Source organism: Erpetoichthys calabaricus, chromosome 17 (assembly GCF_900747795.2).
Source record: "Erpetoichthys calabaricus chromosome 17, fErpCal1.3, whole genome shotgun sequence".
Lineage (NCBI taxonomy): Eukaryota > Metazoa > Chordata > Cladistia > Polypteriformes > Polypteridae > Erpetoichthys > Erpetoichthys calabaricus.
Window position 1 is genome coordinate 18,029,898 of NC_041410.2, and position 12,865 is coordinate 18,042,762.

The window sequence follows — 12,865 nt, forward strand, 5'->3', positions numbered from 1 at the left end:
TGTCTGTGTGTCCAGTTAACCAGTGACACTTAACTGGAATAGCTTGAGTGAGTGAGCTTAAGTGTGCGAGAGCACGTGTGTGCAAGTAGGCCCAGTGTACTAGTAATAGTATAATTGCCACATGGACAGAGCACAGTGAAATTCTTACTTGCATGGCCAACCAACATGTACCACATTGCCACAATAAACCATTTTTACATTTTATAAAGTATGATCTTATATATAGCAGGTTCGATAATGGATGGATGGATGATCTTATGTATTTTTTTTTATCATCAGCATGACACATGACTACTGCCTGGTAGACATGTGCCTCGTAGATGAACACCAAATAATATGTAACTTACTTCTTACCAACAACTCTTAATCCTAGCACAGCTTGTGTCAGACCCACCTTAAGCGCAGTGCCAGTAGCCTAAGCACTGGAACACCATAACATTGAAATTAATAACCATGCTAGAAAATGACTGAATAAGATCTTGGAAGATCAGAGCAACAAAGACAAATAAGCCTTAAACTACAATACTATGTGGCTTTTAGATGAAGACCCGGGTAAGTTTAAATCAGAGGCTTTCAGTCGCAGCCCTGAGAGACCCCAGTAGTTACTGAGAATTTTATTCTACTGTAGTTTATTTCTAATCCACAGATCATTTCTTGGTATTGTTTACATTTCTTTTCATCAGGAGGCTTCTTTTACCTGCAGTCTCTGAAGTCGGAAAGAGCCAACAGCATTCTGTTTACTTTCTTATTTGAAATGTTGTCATAGCATTTAAAAACACATCTTTTAAAGTTACATTTTATATGCTTTTCTTCTCTTCATTTTGTTTCACCATTTCTTTAAGCTGACATTTTCAAGAGGACAGCTGCTTCTCCAGAAAAAAAAACAGAACAGCAGCTAGTATACTGTCATTAACACCCAGCAGGAGTTTAAAACCATGCAAGTGCCAAGATGCTTGTATTGTTTTGTAACCTTTGCTCTGCACATATGGGCCCAAAAAAAGCCTCTTTAAATCATAGGCTCAAGAGGAAGGAGAACACTATAATCACATCACCTCTACTTAAACTGGCAAGCCCTCCATCATTTGTATCTACAATCATCAGCACATTACACCCTTGACTCGGCAGCGGACTCACAAACTCTAAGATGGGTGAGGCATGATTATCAGAGGCCTCCCACCCTTATAGCAGGAGGGCACGAACTAAAGTTTAATTTGCTTATTTTCTGAATCCACCTATTGCAACACACCATCAAGGAAGTTAAAGATTAGGCACTACTCAAACTCGCAACATTCATAATGTTGCAGCTATTAAAATTCCCGAGATGTACTACTATTTTTAAAATTCATACATCCAATTTTTTTTAGAAAAGGAAAGCAGACACAAAAGGCTGGGTCTGATATCATTAATGGAGGGCTCACACAAGCTGACAAGTAACAAACAGGGCTGACCAATTGCTGGCAAGGCCAACTAGAGAGCAATTTGAAAAGCCCCATTTAAAAGGGGTTTGTGTCACAATAAAACAGCCACAAACATCACTTTGACACCATGGGACTTTATTTTAAAAAGGTGTTAAATTTAGTGGTTACCTCACACTTTAAAAGAACATTAACCCACGTTCAAAGTTTAATTCTATTTTAAGTTGCATACATGTGTTCTCAAACCAGCTTAACTCAATTTACAGTCATGAAGACATAAGTATACCCTGGCAACATTTAGTGCCAGGCAAATCCTGGACAGGGCACACACATGAACAATTCCAAGCTGCTAGTTAACCTAGCTGGTATGTCCTAGGGGATGTATGAGAAAATCCCATGCCAACACAAGGATGGATGGATAGAGAGAGAGGGAGAGAGACAGAGATAGAGAAATAGATAGGCAGTGCTTTATTTGTCCCTAGGGGGAAATTTGGCTTTTTACATAAGTTAATTGTATATTATTATAGTATGACAAACAACAAGCCCATCTTTAAAAAAATAAACCAGAAGCAAGAACTTTTCTGACTTGACTAAAGATTATAATGCCTCACTGTTGCTCCTTTTAAGTTGTGATGCCATATGCTTGAATAGTGTTTCTTTACGCACTTCTGCAGAGTGTTGACTGAAAGTACTCAATGCTAGTGTGTCACAGAAAGGATGAGCAGCAACATTCATAATGACACTCAATTCAGTTTTCATTCTCTCCTTCACTACCACCTACAGAGGGTCTAGAGTGTGTCCCATAACTAAGCCTGCCCTTTTTAATTAGATTGTGAAGTGATGTTACTGGTCCAGTAGGCAAATCTCACTGGCTATCACAGAGTTGTAAAAGATGCAAAAGATGGCACTATGCACATAAAAAAAAAAAAAAAAAAACATTCTACTCTGCCCTTACATGGCTTCAATGTTACAAAAGCAATCCAGCCTGTCGTTTAAGGTGACCCCAAGTACTTGTAGTAGTGTACCGTCTCTACAGCCACTCCCTGAATAGTGACTGGGCATAGAGGCTCTTTGGTGTGGTGAAAGTCAATAAGCACTTTACATAGGAATCATCAAGTGGAGGGATTTAAGTGATTTACATCAAGAAGGCTGGATTGGTGAGGTATGAGGACTAACCATTATTCCACCCCTGAAATTACAGCCTGGAATCATTACCAAAAATTGTTTATTATGTATCAATATATTTTTTTTACATATATTTATTTGTAGCTGGAGATCCACAAAGGGAGAAATGAGTCACAGATCTTAAAATAATTTTTTTTATTCTCAAGATTTCAACAACCTAACAAGTGTCATCATCAGAGGAAAATGATTACACCTAAAGGAATCTAAGGCAATATACTGTATAGCAATTGTAGGAGGTTGTAAGGGGTGGATTAATAAGGTGTGGTTCGTAAGATGTTGGTCATAAAGTCTTTTCTATTATTTGGATGTTCTTCTTTTTAAGCCTGCATATGCTGGGTTCAGGTCCAAGTGTCTCTTAATGGCATTTTCATTGGAGAGCCACGATTCAGCCGGCGCTCTGGCACTCTTAGTATTGGCCCTGAATTTTACTTTCACAGTGTCCCAGTTAAACGTGTCCGGTGGAACTTGTAGATGTGTAAATCAGAGACCGTAGGTCCTTCCTTCTGACGGCATTACGACACACACACAAACACATACACTCGCACACACATACGTATATACATACATACCCCCCCATTTTACTTACATATGTGCAAATTCACTGATCACATACCACCACCTCCATTTTTACTTAATATCTACAACTCTGTTTTCATTAAAAAAAAAAATCAATGAAACAAAATCACGCAGAACTTGATTCTAATTATACACTTCATAATTTTATTGGGGTTTTGAGGATAGAACTGGCTCCAGGCCCGATTTCCAGCCGAGGTGTGGAAGTCTTCACGTCGTCGCGGTCTCCCTTTCACACTCTCGAGTCAAGCAGGCTGCTTTTTAGGACTCCAAATCGGAGAGTGAACAAGTGTGTGTGCTAGAGTGCCGTGCGCTGAACTCGCGTTCCACTATGGGATGGTTCACACTGTGCACCTGTTAACACCCACCTGTTTAGGATCCGGCTGTCGGGAAACAGGTTACTCTAAAAACGAGTAAGACAGATCAGCGGAGTAGGATTTTTTTTTTTTAAAGACGTTATTTTTTATAATACAAACTTTTGAATTTTAAAAAGTTGACACCTACTCCCTTCCCCAATTGATGCGGAACATGAGGTCGCCAGGAGAGTTCTGTCTCACCGGCACAGAAGTATTCGCATTTCAGAGCACCGCTTCGAATCTTAAAACTATCGTGAAAAAAACCGCCGTGATGAATAAAATGCACCGTTGTTATTCTAGCGCTTTCGCATACACTGCCAGCCAGGCAATGGCCCGAATGAGTACCAACTAAACCGAGCAGTGGCAGTCCACTAAAGAGAAAAGGGGCACGACTGCTGGGGACCTGCCAGCTGACACTTTCCCAGCTACATTTCTTTATGTCATTTCACTTTTCTTTATCAGCGCTACACAAACTGAGGGAAAAAAAGTGGCAGAATAGTCTTACCTGCACGTCTCAAACAAGGAGCGCCGCCAAGCAAACCAGCCAGCCACTTTAGCACGTCAGCTTCTCTCTCTCCACAGTCACTTTATTTATGTTATCTCTTTTCCTGCCTCCTTTTTTTCTACTTTTTTTACTGCCTTTTTTCGTCAATGCAACATCACTTCCCGTCCTTCTCAACTCCCCCCTTCTGGTAACAAGTAACATCACACGAACGCGCCGAGTGCCCCCGAGGCTGGCTCGAGCTCGCGCTCTCCCGCCCTCACGTATGGAGCCGGCACTAACGGCGCACGCGCCTATCGGACACCTGCAAAGTGAGCCGCGCGAAAACTAGACCCGCCTACTTACAGACACGCACAAGTCCGCCTTGAGCCCATCATCACCCTTTCATTTATCATCGGAAGACACGGAGGACCGCCGGTTTTCGTCGCAACCTGGCTGACTGTCAGTGACTATCTTGTGACTGGATTGAAACATTTTTTTATTCGTAATCTGGTAGGAAAATATGTGACTTTCTCCCAAGAGTCACAGTCGAATTATATTACACATTACTGGTCGGCATTTAGTTTACTCACCCGAGCCTCCCCATATCACTTTAGTGGCTAAAAGGATCGTCAAATGTGTTGGGCGTACACCGGTGAGAGTGAGGGATACGAAACAATCACTATTCATTTACACCAAATGTTAGTGTCTATCTGTCCTTTAACAAACTGTCTTATTTACATCTTTAAAAATAAAAGAAATTAAGCTAAATCAGTAGCTAAGTGGTTCTCAAGTTCAGTCCTGTGGCTGCCGGTCTGTGTTCCAAAGTTTCCAATCCAGTGAGTCGTTTTCACTTTTCATTGATGCCATTGGTTAATTACCTGTTCTTTCTATTTATTTTCTGATTTAGCATTCATAAAGTGCTTTTGTGTTAAATTTACATTTATAAGAAATATTTAATTTTTTTGCCAAATCCTTTTATGCTTAACGCAATCATTTTCTTTGTAATTCACCTTTTCTGTGGAGGTTGTCCTCTTAATCCTACCCAGACACTGACAAATAATAACAATAGCAGACACCAGGGCTAGTGACACTGACTTCTAAAAGCTAACTATTTTAGTGTAACCCACTTGTGTGCTTATTAGTAATTATGGCATAAATAACCAAAAATTAAAAAAACAACACACAAACTGGAAGAAACAGCTTACTTAAGTAATGTACATGTCCTATTAAATGAGGAAAATGATTGGGATGTAAACTTGCAGCCAGAGCAGCTCCAAAGACTTGAGAATTACTTGTTCACTAGTGCTAGTTCATTCAGGCAGCTAGGAAGCCTCAGCCACAATGTAGAAACTAAACCTATCAACTCGTTCACCAATTCACACAACACATTTCTCGGTTTTGGAAGAAAACCCCAGATGGACAAAGGGAGAACATGCAAACTCCATATGGTCATCATCCAAGAATGGCATTATGAGCCAGGACTTCTGTGTATTTAGAGAATCTGAATTATTCATTCATTTTCCAAGCCCGTATTTTTCAATTACAGGGCATGTTAAGCCAGGGCCTATTTGGGTAGCAGCATCAGGCACAAAGGAAAAAGTAACCCTGGACTGAATGGCTGTTGATTGCACACATCCATACTCGTATATTGTGGGCATGCTATACTTAAAGTAGTAGTAATAGCAGTGTTTTGGTATGCATACAGAGTAGAGTGAAAGTCTTACTTGCATGTCCAATCGACATGTCACAATTTTGTGGATAGATAGCACTTTGTCTCCCTTGGGAGTGGTTGGCTTTATACAGAAGCTCAATAAATAAATATTATGTCAAGCAACAAGTTCCTCTAAATACACACCAGGATGACTAAAAAGAAAGCAAATGTCTGACTTTGCAGCTACAGTTGCAGCGAAGAACTGTACATTATGATAACCAATCATTTATACTACTAATATGCAACATACTGTATCTCCAGTTCCATAATAAACAAGAATGCTTCAAAATACATAATTTATTTTATTTAATAGGAAACACAAACCAGCTAACCTAATGTACTTCTGTTTCCATCTCACTAGTTCAGTGATGTCCTCAGAGCAAAAATCAGGTGGGTGTTTCCCTGGGGATGCCACAAGGGTATCTAGAAGTTTGTCCCTAAGCCCTTTCATGGATATTTATGACCATGGCTGTGATTTCTGGGATTGCCAGAACCCCTGGGCATAATTTAAAGACTGCTTCCTGATCTCAATTTGGGAGGTGGATTGGGACAAGGGTTTAATTGACAGAACAACTAGAAATTCCTAAACAGAGGTAAAATGGAAGGTAAGTGGAAGAAGATTTTGGATTATTCTGAATGGAGAACATGCCTCTCTGTGATATTAGCCATATCGAGGCCAGGTGAGGAAGCTAGGGTTTGTAGTCTATTCTGAGTAAACACATGTTTGGCATTTGTGTTCTGCTAATAAACCAAAGTTTGAATACATCAAGAGTTATGGGGAACTTCTTATTTAAGGTTAGGGTCACACAAAGGTTGTTTCCCCTCACAGTATGTATGCACTTATTAAAACATGCCTTTAATTGTACCTCTAGCATCTATCAGTCATGAATATACAGTCATATGAAAAAGTTTGGGAACCCCTCTCATCCTGCATAATTTACTCTCCTTTCAACAAAAAAGATAACAGTGGTATGTCTTTCTTCGGAGTACTGAGGTGTTTTCCGAACAATGATTTTTAGTGAAGCAGTATTTAGTTGTATGAAATTAAATCAAATGTAAAAAACTGGCTGTGCAAAAATTTGGGTCCCCTTGTTATTTTGCTGATTTGAATGCATGTAACTGCTCAGTACTGATTACTTGCAACACCAAATTGGTTGGATTAGCTCATTAAGCCTTGAACTTCATAGACAGGTGTGTCCAATCATGAGAAAAGGTATTTAAGGAGGTCAATTGCAAGTTGTGCTTCCCTTTGACTGTCCTCTGAAAGGTGACAGCATGGGATCCTCAAAGAAGCTCTCAAAAAATCTGAAAACAAAGATTGTTCAGTATCATGGTGTAGGGGAAGGCTACAAAAAGTTATCTCAGAGTTTTAAACTGTCAGTGTCAACTGTAAGAAATGTAATCATGAAATGGAAGGCCACAGGCACAGTTGCTGTTAAACCCAGCAGGTCTGGCAGGCCAAGAAAAATACAGGAGTGGCATATGTGCAGGATTGTGAGTATGGTTACAGACAACCCACAGGTCACCTCCAAAGACCTGCAAGAACATCTTGCTGCAGATGGTGTATTTGTACATCGTTCTGCAATGCGCAATTTGCACAAAGAACATCTGTATGGCAGGGTGATGAGAAAGAAGCTCTTTCTGCACTCACACCACAAACAGAGTCGCTTGTTGTATGCAAATACTCATTTAGACAAGCCAGAGTCATTTTGAAACAAAGTACTTTGGACTGATGAGACAAAAATGGGAGTCATTTGGTCAGAACAAAAAGCGCTTTGCATGGCGGAAGAAGAACACCGCATTCCAAGAAAAACACCTGCTACCTACTGTCCTATTTGGTGGAGGTTTGATCATGCTGTGGGGCTGTGTGGTTAGTTCAGAGACTGGGGACCTTGTTAAGGTCGAGGGTGAGATGAATTCAACCCAATATCAACACATTCTTCAGGATAATCTTCAAGCATCAGTCACAAAGTTGAAGTTACGCAGGGGCTGGATATTCTAACAAGACAATGACCCAAAACACAGTTCAAAACCTACAAAGGCATTCATGCAGAGGGAGAAGTACAATGTTCTGGAATGGCCGCCACAGTCCCCTGACTTGAAAAATCTATGGGATGATTTGAAGCAGGCTGTCCATGCTCAGCAGCCATCAAATTTAACTGAACTGGAGAGATTTTGTATGGAAGAATGGTCAACAATACCTCCATCCAGAATCCAGACACTCATCAAAGGCTACAGGAGGACAGCGTCTAGAGGCTGTTATATTTGCAAAAGGAGGCTCAACTAAGTATTGATGTCATATCTCCGTTGGGGTGCCCAAATTTATGTACCTGTCTAATTTTGTTATGATGCGTATTGCAAATTTTCTGTTAATCCAATAAACTTAATGTCACTGCTGAAATACTACTGTTATCATAAGGCATGTCATTTATTAAAAGGAAGTTGCTACTTTGAAAGCTCAGCCAATGAGAAACAAAAATCCAAAGAATTAAGAGGGGTTCCCAAACTTTTTCATGTGACTGTATATTTTTATGTTTGTTTAAATTTTGTGCTACTTACAAAATGTAGAAAAATATATAATTCCACTTTTAAAACTGCACTTTAATTTAAAGGGGTGGGGGTTGATTAGTTTCAAACTTAGTTTTGTAAAACTTGACTTGCTTGTATAGAATATTTGATTTTAATAAATTCAATTAAAAAAAATGCATTAAATATGTGTTGTGTCTTGTAACTATATAAACAAACAACAGGACACTCTCATCAACAGTTATACACACATAGCTGTTCTTAAAAAAATGCCCACTTGATTTTCAGCTGGAAAAATTCCAGTAAGGAAAAGTCAATATGTCAAAAAATCTCCTAACCTCCTCTCTGTTCTTGAGACAGGTACGTAACTGAAAATGTGTCTCAATAAAACTTTTTTTTTAAATGTATTATATAATAACGAAGAATCCATTCCTGTCTTTTTGGAATATATTCTGTAACACAGCCTATAATTACTTTTTGTACAACACTCTTCACTGATTATACAGGCTTGCAATTGCACATGGATGGACATTAATTAGTAAACTACAAAACATCTCCAGTACTTATCAGTGTCAATCTGTTTAAATATTTTGCTCTTAGGATAGGCTTTGGCCCTCGCCAAGACCTGAAACTAGATTAAACAGAGACAGAGAGTCAAGGTTGGGGGGCTGTCAAGAGGCAGGACCTGTTAAAGCCCATTGCGTTATTTCTTATGTGATTTTGGGCTATACAAAATAAATTGTTCTGTATTGTTTGAGAATACTGCGGTGGGTTGGCACCCTGCCCGGGATTGGTTCCTGCCTTGTGCCCTGTGTTGGCTGGGATTGGCTCCAGCAGACCCCCGTGACCCTGTGTTTGGATTTAGCGGGTTGGAAAATGGATGGATGGATGGATGTTTGAGAATATCTACTCTATATATAAAATCTTAAGCCTAAAAAGTGCAACGATTTTATGTGACTTTTTATGTCACATTCTTTGTCACGCTTTAAATCGGGCTTATTTTAAAACCTACATATATATTTTTGGTATCATTCTTTTCAGAAGTTATTGAACTTTAATTTGATGTTGTTAGATTTTGAGATTCTTATTCTGTTTTTAAATTAGAAACTAAAATATCAAGGAAGTCATGGTTTATATTTCTGATTGAGTAAACTTTCTTTCACACTAACAAACTATTTTTTTTTTTAAATTACCTATTCATAGCACCAATGTTTGCACTTATGTGATTTAGTTAGCTGAAGGTCGAGACGCTGAAGGCACCGGGGGGCTTGTCCCCCTAGTTATTTTATAAAGACATGTTGTTATGAATATGGTGCCGTGAAAAAGCATTTGCTCCCTTCTTGATTTATTACACATTTTGCATCAAAACCATAATCTAACATTAAATAAAGCGAACCTGAGTGACCAAACACCAGGTCTTTCTTATCGTGTGTGTTAAACAGTAATTTCCCCCCCAGCTAATTAAAGGAATAATTAAGAGGCATTTGATTGAACACAGCTAGGCTTGATTAGTGCCAGCACTGCTCAATAGTAGTGAAGTTGCCAGCAGAAACATTCAACAAGCATTTAATGCCACGATCAAAGGAAACTCCTTACCAGTTCAGAAAAAAGTTGTGTATATACTATATGTACTGTATATATAATATGCAAAAGGATACAAAGTCATAAAAACGTTATAAACAATTGACGGATGGCTAAGCACACATTAAAATAAATCTAGATAAGGTGGTGTTAGGCAAGAAACATTATGACCCAAATAGAATAAATAATTCTTCATAGCAAAGTTTACTAATATAACATGCATATTAATTTAATGATGACATCCACAGTCTGTTTTGGTGGTGGTATTCTTCTTTTCAGTTTCTTCTTCCTGTTTACTTTTCTGCTTTGCCTTTAATTCCAATGAATATTTTTCGTAAATAGGTTGATAAATATAAACACCACTAGCAATCCCAACAAATATCACCAAAGCAACTGAAGAGAAGGGAATTCGTCCTACTGCCATTGCTGCTGTGCCGAGAGATCCTTTATCTTTAGGATGCAATTATGGGCATCAGCTGAAGTCATGCAATTCAGAGACCTACAAAAATGTGAAGTAGAGAGGTTAAGTGTAAAATTAAAATATGTGACAGTACTTTACAGAAAACACTGACACATCAATAAAAATTTCATAGCAGTACATGTAGTTGACTCTGCCCTAATAGTGGCTCTTACTTCCACATTTCTAACATTTTTTGCAGATATTATTCTAAATTAAAAGTGAGCGGATTGTCCAGAATTAGGCCAACGTAACTAAACTGAAACTCCTTGCTATCTACTTGTGGGTTTTTAAACTGAGGCCCGCAGAAATGACAAGTTTGACATTATGAAGAATAATTCCAATTTTAAACATTGTCTTTAAATTGCCTTTTTTTAAATATATATATATACAAGGAAGCAGTGCCTGAAGTGGGCTGGTATGGACTTAAAGCACTAGTTACCATGCAGTTGATGTATGTGTACAGGCACTTCTTAGAACTTCTTGCCATCTCCATCTGTTTATCAGCACACGCTCCGTCCCCCTAACCTAACCCAGACAATCTCTTAAGAAATTGTATATATTGCATTATATATATATAAGAGGAAAATGACCAAGCTGAACTTAAGTCTCCACACTCATCTGTGCTTCAATTCTAACACACAGTCTCAAGGTGCTCCTGCTGTGAGACCTGTAGACTAAGCAGAATAATATACAATGAAGAACAAAGACAAATTTCAACAAGAGCTATTGAAAGGAGTGGATAAATTTAAATATCTAGGATCAGTGGTAGCCCAAGATGGAAAATTAGATGCAGAGATAACCCATAGAGTGCAGTGTCGATGTATCAATTGGGAGAAGGTATCAGGAGTGTTGTGTGATCAAAGAAATAAGGCGAAGATTACAGGTCAGGTTTTTAAAATGAGCAGGAGTTAAAAAAATCTCTTGAGAGAGTTCAGTACTTAAATTAAGACTGAAAGAAAATGGGGATACTTCAAAATGTTTCAATTCCTGGAGGTGGCACACCAAAGAAGAAAGGTTGAAAAACCCTGCACTAGAGGTAACCGGCCACATTTTATCACAGTCTGTATGTTAAAAGTCTGCTGTAGCTAAGCGTTTGCTTGGATTAGCAGGCCTACTACTATCACTGAAAAGCATGCAGTATAACTACCATTAGCAGTAACCAAGATCATGTGCCACTTCATAGTACTGGCTTCATTTTTGGGGTCTCGATTCAAATTTTGGGAATCCCTGATCTAGGCTATTCCATTAATAATGGCTAAGAAAGACAAAGTCTATGATGGTCGCTTTCAATTTTGAAACTCTCCCAAATGACTCAAGTGGTAACATTGTTTTTACTTGTACGCTTATTGTGGGCACATTCAAATATTACAAAAGTACAGCATCCTTAGCTTATTGCTTAACAGCAAAACATGCAAGATACTGCTGCTTGAAACTCTGTCAGGCAGAAAAATCTCCAGCAGACTGGAATCTATGAATGTACAACTCAAACTACACCAATGAATGAAATAAAATCTAAAGCATTAACTACTGTAATTAATAACAAAATGGATCCCATCAGACTGCAGACCTCTAAATAAAGCTGAACATACAGGGCTCATTCAGTGAGGTCTGACCATTCTTATACGTCACCTTCACATTGTGTCACATATCAAGGATTTATATGAAAGACACAAATCTTCACAGTTTGAGCAGCTAGGATGATGTGCTGCTGTCACATTCACAGGGGGACCACTTGGCACTGCTGAACTACACTGGTTAAACATGCAATTGATCCCAATTAATCGAGTGACATTTTGTGATTAAGTGCAATTCCACATTTTACTCATTTGACAACCCAAATTTAAAACTTTTACAAGGTGATTTTACAAGCAGCCTAACCATTTGCAAATACAAGTTTTATGCACATGCTGGAACAAATTTTGGATACATAATAGTAATAAAAAATGATTGAATTAGTTCCACTAAATTGTATCTTCAGTTTATTTTAAATATTTATTTACAAGACCCATTCAAGGCTGGTTCCTGATATTCTCCCAGTGCTTCCAGGACAGGCCCTACGTTCCACAAAAACGTGTGCCGAATCATGTGAAAACAAACGAATGTGTGGATGAAACTGTAAGGAATATGACATTGATGGGGCCACCGTTTTGTTGAAGATGGATGTCCACTTCATACGCTCGTTTAAAACACTATGGGTCACAGAAAGCCAGTATCTGAGGATGGGATGAACCCTAGATCGGCCACTAGCCAGCGGAAGGCAAATTTATTCCTCCATTTTGCTACACAAAACCGGCCGTTTTTAAAGTAAATGTAACTTAATGTACTTTGACTGCATGCTAAAAACGACCAGATCGAGGTCTGCACTCTTGTGGCCTCTAGGCCTTACTGAACACTGCAAATAATTACGTCGCTTTACCGACCCAATACTAACCATTGAGGGCAGGGCCGGATTAAGAGCTTTGGGGGCCCGTAGCACATTTCAAATCTGGGGGCCCTTTTGGTCTGCATCATCTGAAGTTTAGATTCTGAACAGTTCAAACCGGACTAAATAATTATTTTACTCTCGATTATAAT

The 12,865-nt window shown here is 38.8% G+C and overlaps 1 protein-coding gene across 4 annotated transcripts in view; it reads right to left on the bottom strand.

Moving 5' to 3' along the window:
- Positions 1–4,347, bottom strand: part of rab27a (RAB27A, member RAS oncogene family) — a 71,339-nt gene extending 66,992 nt beyond the window's left edge. For 3 of the 4 annotated variants that reach the window (XM_028823699.2, XM_028823696.2, XM_028823698.2), the window contains exon 1: positions 4,035–4,345. The gene's annotated coding sequence lies outside the window, so the exon portion shown is untranslated. Of the gene's footprint in view, positions 1–4,034 lie in introns of all 4 variants that reach the window. The other variant, XM_028823700.2, reaches the window with a different exon arrangement.
- Between the last annotated feature and the right edge of the window lie 8,518 nt (positions 4,348–12,865).